Here is a 14098-nt window from a genome sequence, read left to right as displayed (position 1 = left end):
GGAGGGAGGGAGGGAGGGAGGAAGAGGAAGGAAGGAAGGAAGGAAGGAAGGAAGGAAGGAAGGAAGGAAGGAAGGAAGGAAGAAGGAAAGAATTAGTAAGACCTTTGCAAACTGAATATACTGAAATATTATGAATGACATTAAACTCTCCCACTTTTCTTAAAACATGAATTCCTTGTTTTATTTTGCCACCTAATAGATATAAATAAATTTCACATCCCTCTTGATTCTATAGTAAGAAAGATAACCAATTAAGCACAATAGTAAATATTAAATGGCAATTAGTATTAACCAAAAGTAGTCTTGAGTATGTAAAACTGGAGTTAGTGAACCGCCTAATGAATATAGTTGCTACTGCACAACTCTGGCTGTTGTTACCAAGAGCTGTCCACTCATCCTATAAGAAACAAAAATATCGTTCAAAAATGATAAAATAAAGACATCTATAAATGAAAAGAACAAAGGTAAGTCATCATAAACAAATGTGTTCTAACAAAATAGTATCAAAAGGGAACTAATGCTAATAATACTACATAGGAAATAAAATATCATGAACTAAAGAAAATAAACACTATAAATATGTGGATATATACAGTAGACCAGAAGCTGTAATTTTTCTTTTTAAGGGTGAGGAAGATAAAAATACTTTAGGCTTTGTGGGCCAGTCTCTGTTGCAACTAATCAATTCTGTGTTGTAGTGCAAAAGCAGCAACAGACATTACATAAATGTTACAGGTGAGCTGTAGTTCAAGACAACTTTATTTACAAAAGTAGGAAAACAAACCTCTAGTAAATTCTACCAACTATTTAAAAAATAATGATATACTGTCCTCTGGAAAATACAACATAAGGGAATATTTTAAAGTCATTTCTATAAGAATAGCCTTATGCTAACCTGTTAAAACAAGGTATCAAGAAAAGAAGACTGAAATACACAAAGAAAACTATTCAAAATATACCTTCATATCACATTCAATAAAATGACAAAGGTTAATATACTATGAACAAATCAAGCATTATCTGGAGAAAATAAGGCTGATTTAATATTTTTAAATCAATGAAAAATATCATGACTTAAAAGGAATTATCTTAAAAACAACATAAAAAGCTGGAGATCAATAGCTTATATTTATAATCCAAGCTACTCAGGAGACTTAGACTTGAGAATCACAGTTTGAAACAAGCTTCGACAAACAAATCCACGAGACTCTTACCTCCAATTAATCAGCAAAAAGCCAGAATTGGGGGCATGCTCAAGTGGAAGAGCACCAACTATAAACAAGAAAGCCAAGCCACAGTGTGAGAACTTGAGTTCAAGCCATAGCTATGGCACAAAACATAACAACAATGAAAGAAAAATTTCCACTTAGTCCTCCAGGGCTTTTTCTAAAGAAATATAACAATGATGGAGGCCTAGAATTCCATTGTGTATGAAGAAACTATATATTTAAGATTTTACACACACACACACACATCAACAAGAAAGCAGGAACCTAACTATATTGCTCCTTCCTTCTATAGTACTCCTCAGGAAAGATTGGACAGAACTTGTCATATCTGACCCCTCTTCCTCCGACAACTTTACAAAACAGGCAGAGGCTCTGAAATATGAAAGGCCAAGAATACTATGGTCCCACTTGCCTCCAGCCCATTTCATCCAGACCTAGACCTACTTCTACCCTAGATCAGTGTAACGGCCAGAGATTCTGCAGCAGAGAATACTAGGAGTAGAGCACTCTGAAACTCTCCAAGAGAACTGACTTTGCTTGGAACAGAGTGCTGAGAAGCTCAAGTACTCTCAAAACATGGAAAGTAATGGAGAAATGTTGGAAAAGGGGAGATTAGACAGAGGAAGAGAGTAAATGCAGTCATAATATTCAGTGCATATCCTACAAAATTAAGGAAATTGAGGACAAAGATTAGAGTGGAAGGGAATGGAGAATGATAAAAGAGATAACATCGATCAAGATGCATCATAAACTAATTTGTACACCTACTTAAAGGTATATAATTTTTTTTAAAAACCACAGAGTATAGTAAGTAAAACACACTAAACAAACCAAAAAGAAACTTAACTAGAAATAGAGGATAATTTCTTCAAACTAATAGGAGGTACATATGATAAAATCAGAGTTCAAATCAAGCACCACTGGCTCAAGTCTGTAATCCTAGGTACTTGGTAGGCTGAGAGGATTGAAGTTCAAGGGCAGCTCAAGGAGAAAAGTTCATAAGATCCTTGGTCTCAAGTAGGCCAGTGGCATGTGCCCTCATCCAAACTTTGAGAAAAGCTGAGATCAAGAGAAATGTTCCAGGGGCTGGGAAGGTGGGTCAGTGGTAGAGCACTTGCCTTGCACGCATGAGGCCCTGGGTTCGATTCCTCAGCACCACATAAGCAAAAAGAAAAAGAAAAAAAAAGAGAGAGAAATGTTCCAGCCCTGGGCATAAAAATCCATGAAGACTATCTAAACAAAAGAAACTGGGCTTGGTACTGCCCATCAGCCATCCCAGCTACAATGGGAGACTTAAACTAGGTGGATCACAATCCAGGCACACATCTGGGCAGGAAGGGATACCCTATTTAAAAAATAGGAACAAAAAAAGGGCCAAAGACATGGCTCAAAGTTAGAGGGCCTCTGCTCAGCTCAGGAAGCATAAGACTCTGAGTTCAAAATCCCTGTACTGCCTTCCTTCAGAAGAGTTCATATCATAATGAAGGACAAAATACTACTTTTTTCTAAGATGAGGAAGACAAAGCTGTCCATTCTTGCCTCTTTAATTCCATACTGCACTAAACCATTGCCAGAATGAAATAGAAAGCATTCAGCCTGGAAAGTGAAACTGCCTCTAGTTTAAATAAAATTAAGGCAATTCCATTTCCAAATCATGGAAGAGTCTAACTAGTTAACAGTAAGCTTAACAAAGGCGTAAGATTCATATTCTGGAACACAAAACATTGTTGAAAGAAATTCAAGAGCTATATATAAAGGTATCCCATGTTCATAGAAGACTTAAGATAGCAATATACTCCAAACTGTTTTACTGATTCAACACAATCTACCTGGCTCCTCTGCAAAAACTGACAAGTTAATTCTACCTGTAAAACAGAAAGACTTAAATTAACTTTCTATAGCAACTATAGAATATATAGAGATAATTTTAATCAGAGTAAAAGTCAAAGTCCTTATGATGGCTTAGAGTCTTGCCTCATTTTTCTGAATCTACCATTCTCTTCCTTTCCTGTGGCATATCTGTCACTCAAAGTTCACTTGTAATTTTCACTCAAAAGACAGTAAGTCTCCTTTTGCAGAGTATATACTCTTTGTTGCTGTCCCTTCCTGGAACTCTTTTGTCCAGGGCTCATTCATCCCCCTTCTTGGTAAGGACTTCACTGACCAGACTATTTAAATCTGGTCTCCATATATATGCAATGCTCCTTTGGTTTCTTTTCCTCTATATTCTCACCACTGTCATACTATATAGGTTTTGTTTTGATTTTGTATAATGTTATATTGTCTTAGAACAGTGTCTGGAATATAGAAGCTAAAGAAATATTTGCTAAATTAACAAATAAGTCAGTAACATAAAGTATCTATAAGAAACTAAAGGTTATTACTTGTCTTGCCTACCAATCACCCATTTCAAATGTATCCACAAATGCTAGAGTGAGTTTGAAACTCTCCAAACAGCCTAAGCTTCATGAAAATAAAACCTAATTTTAGCACTTAATATCTTCCCTACATATTAGGTTGATAGCTGATACAGTCTACTTGATCAATTTTGGGGCAGTATTTCTGTGCACTAACATCACTTTATGTTTGTGCCACCTTAAACATTATTTATCTTTTCCACAGGATGCATGAAATAATGCTTGCCTGGGGACCAGAGACCTATTATTACTTTTACCCTATAGTTAGTCTTACTTTTTGGGGAGGCCAGAGCAATGTTGGACTTTGAACTCAGGCCTTATACTTGCTAGGCTGGCACCCTATGACTTGAGCAATATTCCTAGCCCTGTCTTTAGTCTAAGAATTATAGAAAAATGCTTTCAATATTTATTTCAACTGCATAGATTCACTATTCAGGAAATTAAAAAAATAAAATTTTAAAATATTACCATTTTACATCTTTGAACAATTTTCATACTATAAACACTATCACTGACAATATAAAAGTAGACAAAAATTGTCTTTATCCTGCTCGACATTTTAACAAAAACATTATTTGTCCAAAGCTGGCATCTAAAATTAAAACTAAAAGCCTTATTAATGTATCTTGAGATGTAGACTATTATGAACAAGTTCTCTAGTTCATATTAATTTCCATAATTAAAGTCTTTGAAGCTTTTCTAAAATGTGTTAAAAATCATTTTTTAAGAAAAATCGACATATTAAATATATGATGCTTAAGAATATGGCTATGCCTACCATTAGAACAATTAAAATTATAAAGGAATATAATGGCCAGAATATCTGTATGTTTTCCTAAGTTTACTTCATAAATTGTGTAAGTATGTTTTACAAATAAGTTTTAGATGATTTTCCATCAATTTATTTTTTGGTGGGACTGGAGTCTGAACTCAGGGCTTGACCTCTGCCACTTGGGCCATATCTCTGGCCTTTTTTGCTGTAAATTATTTTTATTTTAGACAGAATCTAAAGTGAGAGAGACTATCACTAATTTACTGCCTGACTAGTCTCAAACCGTAACTCTTTAAAGTCGCCAGGATTCTCAGTATAAGCCCCCACACTTATCCTTGTGTAGTTTTAAATGATGTATTTTAGTTAATATTTTTTTTAATGGAGGAGTAATTTAAGATTTGGGATAGCAGAATTCTAGTTTCTTAGAAGAATTTTACTTGGAACAAACTTTTTATACCAACACAAAATTACACAACCAGCAAACCTAACAAGCATGTAAAATAAATAACTAGATTTTACTGGAAAGAAAGTAAATACAATGCCTTTTCCTTCAATGCACAACACTTTTTAGACTCATTACTTTGTAATTCATTTTTCTTACTTGGCTACTGCATCTATTTAGTACTATTCTGCTTTCCTTATATGGTACTTTTAGGGCGTCAAAAAGCTCAGTACACAAGAGACCTTACAAACTTAAGGAAGAAAGAAATGTAAAATTTTCACATATACTATACACACAAAGAATTAGCAATAGTTTCAAACTACTGCACTGTAATTTTTAAGACTCCTTATAAATCACAAGTGTATTTTTTTTGGCGGGGGAGCAGTCGTAGGGCCTGCACTCTGGGCCTGGGCGCTGTTCCTCAGCTTTTCAGCTCAAGGCTAGCACTCTACCACTTGAGCCACAGAGCCACTTCTGACTTTTTCTGCTTATGTGGTGCTGAGGAATCCAACCCAGGGCCTCATGAATGTAAGGCAAGCACTCTACCACTGAGCCACCTTTACACCCCCTACAAGTGTATTTTTTAAATCAAGCATGATATTTTTTTGAAAAAATGGTTGCCTAACAATAAAGCATACAGCTATAAAAAACGAGAATAACTCAAGGAATATTCATAATGTACACTCTTACTGAAGAAAGCGAGGCATACTTTCTGCTACATATAGTTACAAAACATAAATGCCAGGGCTTCCACACATAAAAGTATCCAAAATACATAAACTGGCTGGCATGGAATCATTTATGGTCACTTCACTATCTCTCAATTCCCCTAAGTTCAATAAATCAGATATTTAATTAAATAAAATGCATAAACAGCAGTGTTGCATGACTACAGTAGCAACACAAGATAAACATAAATAATGAATGGAATAGCACATCTAATAATTAGAATTGTTTTAATACTCTCAACATACTTTACAGTTAACTAAAATTCTCTTCCTTTTATTAACTCAAATGGCAGCAGCAATATTGACAGCATGTATTATTTTTAAAGCTGAGGTTTTTCAATACTTGTTGATTTGTCCTAGCACACAGCTTATAAAGTAGAGCTCAGATCAGAATTTATCCCAGATCAAAACCCATCTTCTGAATCTAACTATGGATCCTTTCAAAATATTCTCTATTGAAGATGAGAATATATTCAAAGGTAAATATATTATGTAATTCTCTAAACTTTCAAAAAAATAAAAAACAGGTGCTACATTAAGCATGTTCCCTGAATTTCCAAGTGCTGCAGATACAGCAATGACTTCCTTTTAGTACTCCAAACACTACTCATGTCATCTAGTCAAAATGTTCAATTGGAGACACATGTCTAGACTTAAAGTGCAAGACTGTATTCTTCTTGTTTACATTTGTAAATGTGATACAAGAAAGGGCATAATAAATTGTTGCTACTTCTTTTGACTCCAAAGGTTATCTTTAATGTAACAAGTTCCTCCAAAAAAAAAAAAGACAAAAATGCCTACAAGAACCTTATGTCTAAGAGCAGCTGCAGTTATTCATCCTCATTTTTCAAACCTCAAGTTTGTTTTTTTTTTCAGAAACCGGAAGAAAAGATGTCAGTTAGCTAAAAACTGTAAAATGAGCCTGGTACCAGTGTAGCTCATGCCTGTAATCCTGGCTAGTCATGAGGCTGAAATTTAAGGATTATGGTTCTCAGCCAACCCAGGCAAACTAAAAAGTCTGTGATGCTCATTCTCCAATTAGCCAGCAATAATGCTGGACCAGTGAGTGAAAAAACCAATTGAGAGCATGATACCCTCATTTCAAGCCCTAGTACTGACATAACAAGTAACAGTAAGTGGTGACTTCAATTCAGGAAGACTAGTTTAGTTTCAAAGACTTCACTTTGGGCAACTCCAAATCATCAAGGTACATACAATAAAAATGGTATATAATAAATACTACACCAAAGTAATTCCTAGCTCAAATTACATTCACAGGAAATCAATTCTTCTCCTTAAACACACTTATTTTGGAGTTCTGACTGTCAGATTTACAATTCTGACAATCTAAAACAATGCACAACAGTTTTGTGTAGTATTCTGACTAATATACACACCCACATATATCTATAACAGAATTGCAAAACAAGCACTCCTTATACAGATATTAGTTTCTATTAGTGATTCTTACCACAAACTTAGACTTTACTGGTTATTTTAGCTCAATCAAACATTAAATCTTACAACTACAAATTATGTCAATTAACATTTAAATTTTTTCTGTCCTAAAACATTAAGTACCAAATTTTACCCATTAATATTAAAACTGAACTACCTGCTCTGATTTATCTGTATTACAAACAACTTCTCAAAAAGATACCAACTACAGGGTTTCAAAATTATACGGTTCTTAATATTAAAAAACAGCAAATAGGGATGGGAAGGTGGCTTGCCTTGCAAGCCTGGGGCCCTGGGTTCGATTCCTCAACACCACATAAGCAAAAAGAAAAAAGCCGGAAGTGGCGCTGTGGCTCAAGTGGTAGAGCGCTAGCCTTGAGCTGAAGAGCTGAGGGACAGCGCCCAGGCCCAGAGTTCAGGCCCCATGGCCAGACCCCCAAAAGAAAAAAACAAAAAACAGCAAATATGCATATAAAATACTTTCATCTAGCACAAAAAAGTATATCATGAAACTCATCATTTTAATCTACAAATAAACTGCAGCAACTAAAATGTGCCCCTGAAGTATAGATCTTATTATTACTTCCACTGTTACGAAAAAAAAAAAAGCCACTAAATAAAAATGGTACCTGACTCCAAAGAATCAATATAAAAGGTATCACATAATGGCTATTTCATTTTTTTAGCTATCCTTTTTGCAATCCTAGAATTGTAAGAGCTATGGATGATTACCATTCTGGTTTTAAACCCTAGCGGTCACCCAGAGAAACACAATTCCACTTCCATACCCTTTCCCACAGAATGAACTCCAATTATCTCCATACTAGCTCAAACATCACTTCCCTGAAACTAACTCATTACCTCCTTCAACAAGATTTCTCTACCCTAGCATTTTTTACAGCACGCACAAAATCTTAAAACCTGAGAATTATTCAGTGCAAGAAACACATAGTAATATGAACAATCATAGTAATATTGAGCAAATCACATAGTAATATCGAACTGTACAAGGAAAATTGGATTAAACATGAAAACGATTGCTAATTTCTAAGGAAATTTAAACTACTACTATTTAAACTGCAAAACTAAAAACTTGTAGAGATTTTCACTACTGTAAGGAAATATAAATTGTGGAAAGTTACATGTTTTCCTATATAATTTTCCATAAAGACAGACAGACCCACAATTCTGTTAAATGTAAAACACTTTTAATGTCTCTTAACAAGAAATTCCTCACACTAGACACCAGCTACTCAAGGCTAAGACTTGAAGGATCACAGTTCAAATGCAGCCTGAGCAAAATTTCCAAGACTCCATTCTCCAATTAACCCCACCAGCAAAAACCTGCACTGGAGGTATAGCTCAACTGGTAGAGTGACAACTATGAAAAAGAAAGCTGAGTGAGAGGTTGGAGTTCAAGCCCTGGTACCAACACACACACACACACACACACACACATACACACACACACAAATTCCTCTTCCCAATAAGTCTTATGAAGACTTATGTAAGACTATATGTATATAGTATGCCACAGTATTTTCAGGAGTTAAGAGACAAGGACTATGTTTTAATTACTCTTCTCCCCTATGATTTGCCCCACTTATGCAGAAAGCACTAAAAAAACTGTTAGGATTTTTTTTTTCATTTTTAACCCTGTAAATCATGATTCTACCTCTCAGACTTCTCCTTCCCTCTAGAAAAACATTCATACCAATTATTGTATGGCTTTTACCTTTTAGTTTCTGCTCAAATGAAATCTCTATACAGGTTTTCTCTTGAAATAATCCTTTTTTTCAACACTAGTCAAATGCTAATATTTTAGGTTCTTCATTATATACATGATTATATAAATTAGACATGTTTACTTGTTTTTTAAATCTGTCTTCTCCAGAATATTAACTTCAGGAATAAGAAAACATGAATCATCATTGTATATCTACTCTAACAAAATAACAACTCAAACTACTAAAAACTTTAAAACACCATGAGTGCTAAGACCATCCAACTCATAGAGCCTAAAACTTAAATTCAATCCAAGTGCTATTAAAGCCAACTTATAAATATTTTGCAGGGAGAAGAACAAGTTTTAACTCTTTCAAAACACAGAATTTTAGGATTTAAGGACATTTAGAGATCAAGTCCAATAGTTTTCAAACTATACCGTGAAACATCTGAGTGTTTCACACATCGGTGCTTTACCCTGAAACACTGGATTACAGTTATCTTACAGATACACATCTATTTTAGGGTATGTCTTCTGCATATGTATACACGTGCGCGCACACGCATGCACATACACGCACACACACAGAAGTCCTATGTGTCAGTTAAAAAGCACCTTGAAGATTCAGTTGCCAGGCTATCTAGTTTTGCTACAGATCCCAAAGTTTGGCCTGACAATCTAAGATTATACCTAAAATTTTTCATAGGCCAATACAGATTAGAAAGGATATAGCTCTTAAATTTTTCTTATTTCATACCACACAGGCTCATTATACATAATCATTAAAAAAAGCACACCCCCTGCCAGGAACGTAATGGCTCACACTTGTAATCCTAGCTACTCAGGAGGCTGAGATCTGAGGATCAAGGTACAAAGCCAGCCTGGGCAGGAAAGTCCATGAGACTCTAATTTCCAATTAACCACCAGAAAAAAACCACAAGTGGTGCTGTGGCTCTAAGTGGTAGAGCACTAGCCTTGAGCTGAAAAGCTGAGGGACAGCGCCCAAGCCCAGAGTTCAAGCCCCACGACCGACATAAATCAATCAATCAATCTCTGGAAAATATTTACCTAAGTATAATATAAAAAGGTTTTCTATAGTTATAAATCAAACACTAGAATCTCTCCTAAATGAAGTTATGGGAATCATTTATTCTATTTGGGTTCCACTTCTTCAAAGCAGACACAAAGATGCATCACTATCTCTTATCCAAACCCTAGAAGGCCAGATGCTTCTCAAAATAAGTGCTTTTCAGATTTCAGGAAGGCACCATAAATGATATCACATCTCCGTCTCACAGACAGACACACAGACACACGGACACACACACAGACACATACACAGACACACACACACACACATACATGAATGGAAAGTAAAACTTTCAGGTAAGTGGCAAATACATCCAAAATATTTTTAAGTATATACAAATTACTAAGTGACCAGTAAAGGAAAACATCCTACTTTTTCTACATAACTCACTGTTTTGCATTTTGCATATTGCCTTTACTTATTAAGATACTGTAAAACATTTTATGATTTTACAGCATGGTCCCCAAAGTGACTTGCAGATATCTGCATCTGTATTCTGGAATAAAAGCTGTCAGAAAACACTAATGATCCTATTTCTAGGTCATCCCTAGTAGTATATTAAACGAAGATGCCATATCAGCATGATCTGAAGAGTTGAATTTTAAAGTAGAAATCAAAGAGAAAAGCTAAAGAAGAAAGTAAAATTAAATACTGCTTAAGCTCAAAGGCTCAATTAATAATCAAGGTAAAAATAATAAAGCTGGAGTGAGGGCTCATGTCATAATCCTAGTTTTTGAAGGATCACGGTTAAAGACCAGCTGGGGCAAAAAGATCCTGGGATCCCTCACATACAACTAATAAAAACTGAGTATTGACATGGTGACAAGTACCTGTCATCTCAGTAACAACCATAACTAGAATCACTATCCAGGCCAGCTTGGGCATAAATGTAATCTTTTCTATACTTGAGAAATAACTAAACGCAAAAAAGGAGTAAAGGTATGTATGGCTCAAGTGGTAGAGTGCCTACCTAGCAAGCATGAGCTCTTAAGTTCAAACCCAGTACTCCAAAAATAAACTTAAAACCCTACTTTTCCTTCTACATATAAAAGCAAACTTTCTACTGCAGATAAAAATTTTAGTATACCTTTCTTCAAAGTATCTAATATTGTATCACAATGAAATTCAATTCCATTAAGTATCACCAGCAGAAATCATCTTTGGTCAGGAAGAAGTCATCAAGATCAACAAACAGAATGACTCCCCTTATCATAGCATTAAATTCCTTGACCAACTGTGTATGTAATTCCATTCAAACATTACAGTACAACTCAGGTTAACCCTGGCTCTAAACCTGCTACCATGGTTTCTTTTCCTGCTTGCTTACAAAATCCACTGGCAGTATAGGTAGCAAAATCATAAATATTTAGTAGTATCTTTTTTCCTAAGATTATCACCATTCATATAAGTTTTCCTCAAATGACTATTCAAGCAAACATAAGGGATCAAGTTTGCTTGTATGAAAATAGACTGAACCTAAAAATTTTAATTAAAATTTTTAACTAGGGACCGGAAATATGGCTTAGTGGTAGAGTGCTTGCCTAGCATGCATGAAGCCCAGGGTTCAATTCCTCAGTACCACATACACTGAAAAAGCCAGGAGTGGTGCTGTGGCTCAAGTAGTAGAGAGCTAGCCTTGAGCAAAAGAAGCTCAAGGACAGTGCTCAGGCCCTGAGTTCAAGCCCCAGGACTGGCAAATAAATAAATAAATGTAACTAAAAATACTATTATTTTTAAAGAGCAAAAGATGGTAAATTTTTCCTAGGCTATTAATATCTACTCAAAATATCATATATGCACATATATAAGGAAAGGACATATTTTCTTTCTACATTATCAGAAAGATCTTATGAAGCAAATTTGTCACTAGTAAAGAAAAAAGTGTAACTTCCCAAGAAGTCAAAAAATTCTATAATGGTCTTTCAAAGTATAAGTATTTTCAGTATGGTACCTGCTAAAGAAATGAAAACTAGGGGCTGGGAAGGTGGCTCAGTGGTAGAGTGCTTGCCTTGCATGCATGAGGCCCTGGGCTGGATGCCTCAGCACCACATAAGCAGAAAAAGCCGGAAGTGGGGCTGAAGCTCAAGTGGTACAGAACTAGTCTACACCTGAAGAGCTGAGGGACAGCGCCCAGGCCCAGAGTTCAGGCCCCACAACTGACCAAAAAAAAAAAAGAAATGAAAACTAGAACATGTGGATTCAAAGAACTTTTTAACTAAAATCTACCTATAAATCAGGTCTTAACTAAGGACTGTGAAGCATCTCTGAAAAATCAAAATGTAAACATCCAAAGTTAAAGTGGGAGGAAAAAAGTAATTATTTCTAGGGCAGCACAGCTTTTTCCGTTTTTATCTTTATTTTGTCAAGTAGTGAGTTACAAATCACTCACACATGCATTTTGCCCTCACTTTTCCATCATATAACTTCCTTTAAAGTATCATAGAAACAAAAGAATTTTTAAGGCTGTATTTATTGCTTGGTTAGACCAACAGACAATTCTCTTAGTCTCTCAAATCAGATTAGGTTACAGATATCTCTACTCTGTGTAATTAGAACAAAAGGACTTGCCAACAAATGAAATGTACATTTACTTGTCTGGACTAATCAAATGTTAATTAGAATGTAAAAAGTATGATAAAGTATTATATTTCCTTGTCCACAATGCAAAAAATTCACAAAAATCACTATAATTCAAGTCTTCAGAAAAAAAAACGAGGTAAGAAGTAACATTTTAAGATTAAAGTAGATTAACAAAGTCAAGAAAAGTGGGCAGAGTGGAAGGAATTTTTGTCTTCCTCAGTGTATTTTGTACTTCTTTTCCACTAGATTTACGATTACAGAAGAACTGCAAACTATAAAGAAGGGCAACATACACTCCCTTACTAAGAATCTTGATCCAATAAGAAACATTTCAATGAAACATGATCTGAATGTAGACATTTAAGCACTGCAATGTGCTGGGATTCTTAATCAACCCTTTAAACCTTGGATGAAGACACCTTCCAAAACCCCCCAAAATACTCACTGCATTTAGGATAGAAATCTTGTCAAAAATACTAAGCATTCTCTAACTCAACATAAACCTGAGATGTAAACAGGTACTTTTAAATGTGTATCCAGTCCACTCCATACTTCATCATCTCCACTTACGCTGTTTCAAGAGGCAAATCAATACTAGCACTAGCAGTTTATGAGCTCCAAAAGTTCGTAGTATCAAGTATGACAGGAAATGTGTTCAACTGTTAACATTAAACTCAATACAGCCTTGCTCGTGAACATATTTGGTTAACAGACCAGTTCTATGATTTTTGCCCCAAACCTATGGGTGCCTAACACTGTACTTCACTGGGAACAGTTCAGATGGTTAAGAAAGGAGTGGGATTCTGACCATGAGTTGTAAGAAAGGAGTAGGATTCTGACCAAGAGTTGTATGAAAATGAAACAAAACGTTACACTTGGGTCTTCCGGATGTTGAAAAATGAAGCTGTCAAGAGTATTCGAAGGAAGTTGATGTTTATGCTCATTCAGAGGCAGTGGTACCCATAAGTACGACTTTTGTGGTAGTGATACGGAACTCCTAGGTCCTAGAATAATTGCAAATCCGAAAAATACGGAAATGCTGTTACAAAAGAACACTACAACTCACTGTGGCCAAGAATCAAAGTAACCAAGAGTTAGCAGCAGCCTTTTCCAGCACAGGTAACAATAGTATCTCGAGGAGGGGGTGGAGGTGTCCTTAACTCGAACTCAGGTCTTCCTTGAAAAGTTTTAGCTAGATCTAAGACAGCAAAAGGTGGAGGGGGGGGAGGGTCCCCGGCGGAAGTAAAAAAAAAAAAAAAAACCTAGGGCTGCAACTTCACAGTTCAGGGGCGTCTCGGGGGAGACTCAGGTCTCTTCACCACCACCAGGACATCCTCACTCTCGGGATACAGTGACAGGAGCAGCATCACAGTCTCTCTCTTCCTTTCTCCCTCCACCTTGCACGGCCTTCGGTACCCCAGGGCCTGCAGGCTCCTGAGGCCCGTTAGCCGGTCCAGGGTTGTTCTCTCCACACACACACACACACACACACACACGCACGCACGCACAGGTGGCGGATGTGCGTGTCTCGAGATGGTGCAGGGCCAGAGGACCGACCAGCTGCTTGCTGCAGGGAAGGTTGGCAGGGCTAACTCCAAGCGGGCCCGGGCTGCAGGGGTGCCGCCGCGGCCGCCTTCTCCTCCCAGCCCAGGAAGC

The 14098-nt window shown here is 36.2% G+C and overlaps 1 protein-coding gene across 6 annotated transcripts in view; it reads right to left on the bottom strand.

Moving 5' to 3' along the window:
* Cnot2 (CCR4-NOT transcription complex, subunit 2) overlaps positions 1-14098 on the bottom strand; it is an 86978-nt gene that overhangs the window by 72389 nt on the left and 491 nt on the right. For 2 of the 6 annotated variants that reach the window (XM_013021609.1, XM_013021649.1), the window contains exon 1: positions 13316-13334. The exons of 3 other annotated variants lie outside the window; for them this stretch is intronic. The gene's annotated coding sequence lies outside the window, so the exon portion shown is untranslated. Of the gene's footprint in view, positions 1-1214; positions 1235-13315; positions 13335-14098 lie in introns of those variants that run through there. One more of the 6 variants, XM_013021635.1, reaches the window with a different exon arrangement.

Source organism: Dipodomys ordii, unplaced genomic scaffold, assembly GCF_000151885.1.
Source record: "Dipodomys ordii isolate 6190 unplaced genomic scaffold, Dord_2.0 Scaffold3, whole genome shotgun sequence".
Taxonomy (NCBI): domain Eukaryota; kingdom Metazoa; phylum Chordata; class Mammalia; order Rodentia; family Heteromyidae; genus Dipodomys; species Dipodomys ordii.
Note: the sequence above shows the minus strand (reverse complement) of the source record. Positions and strands in the feature narration are given on the sequence as shown.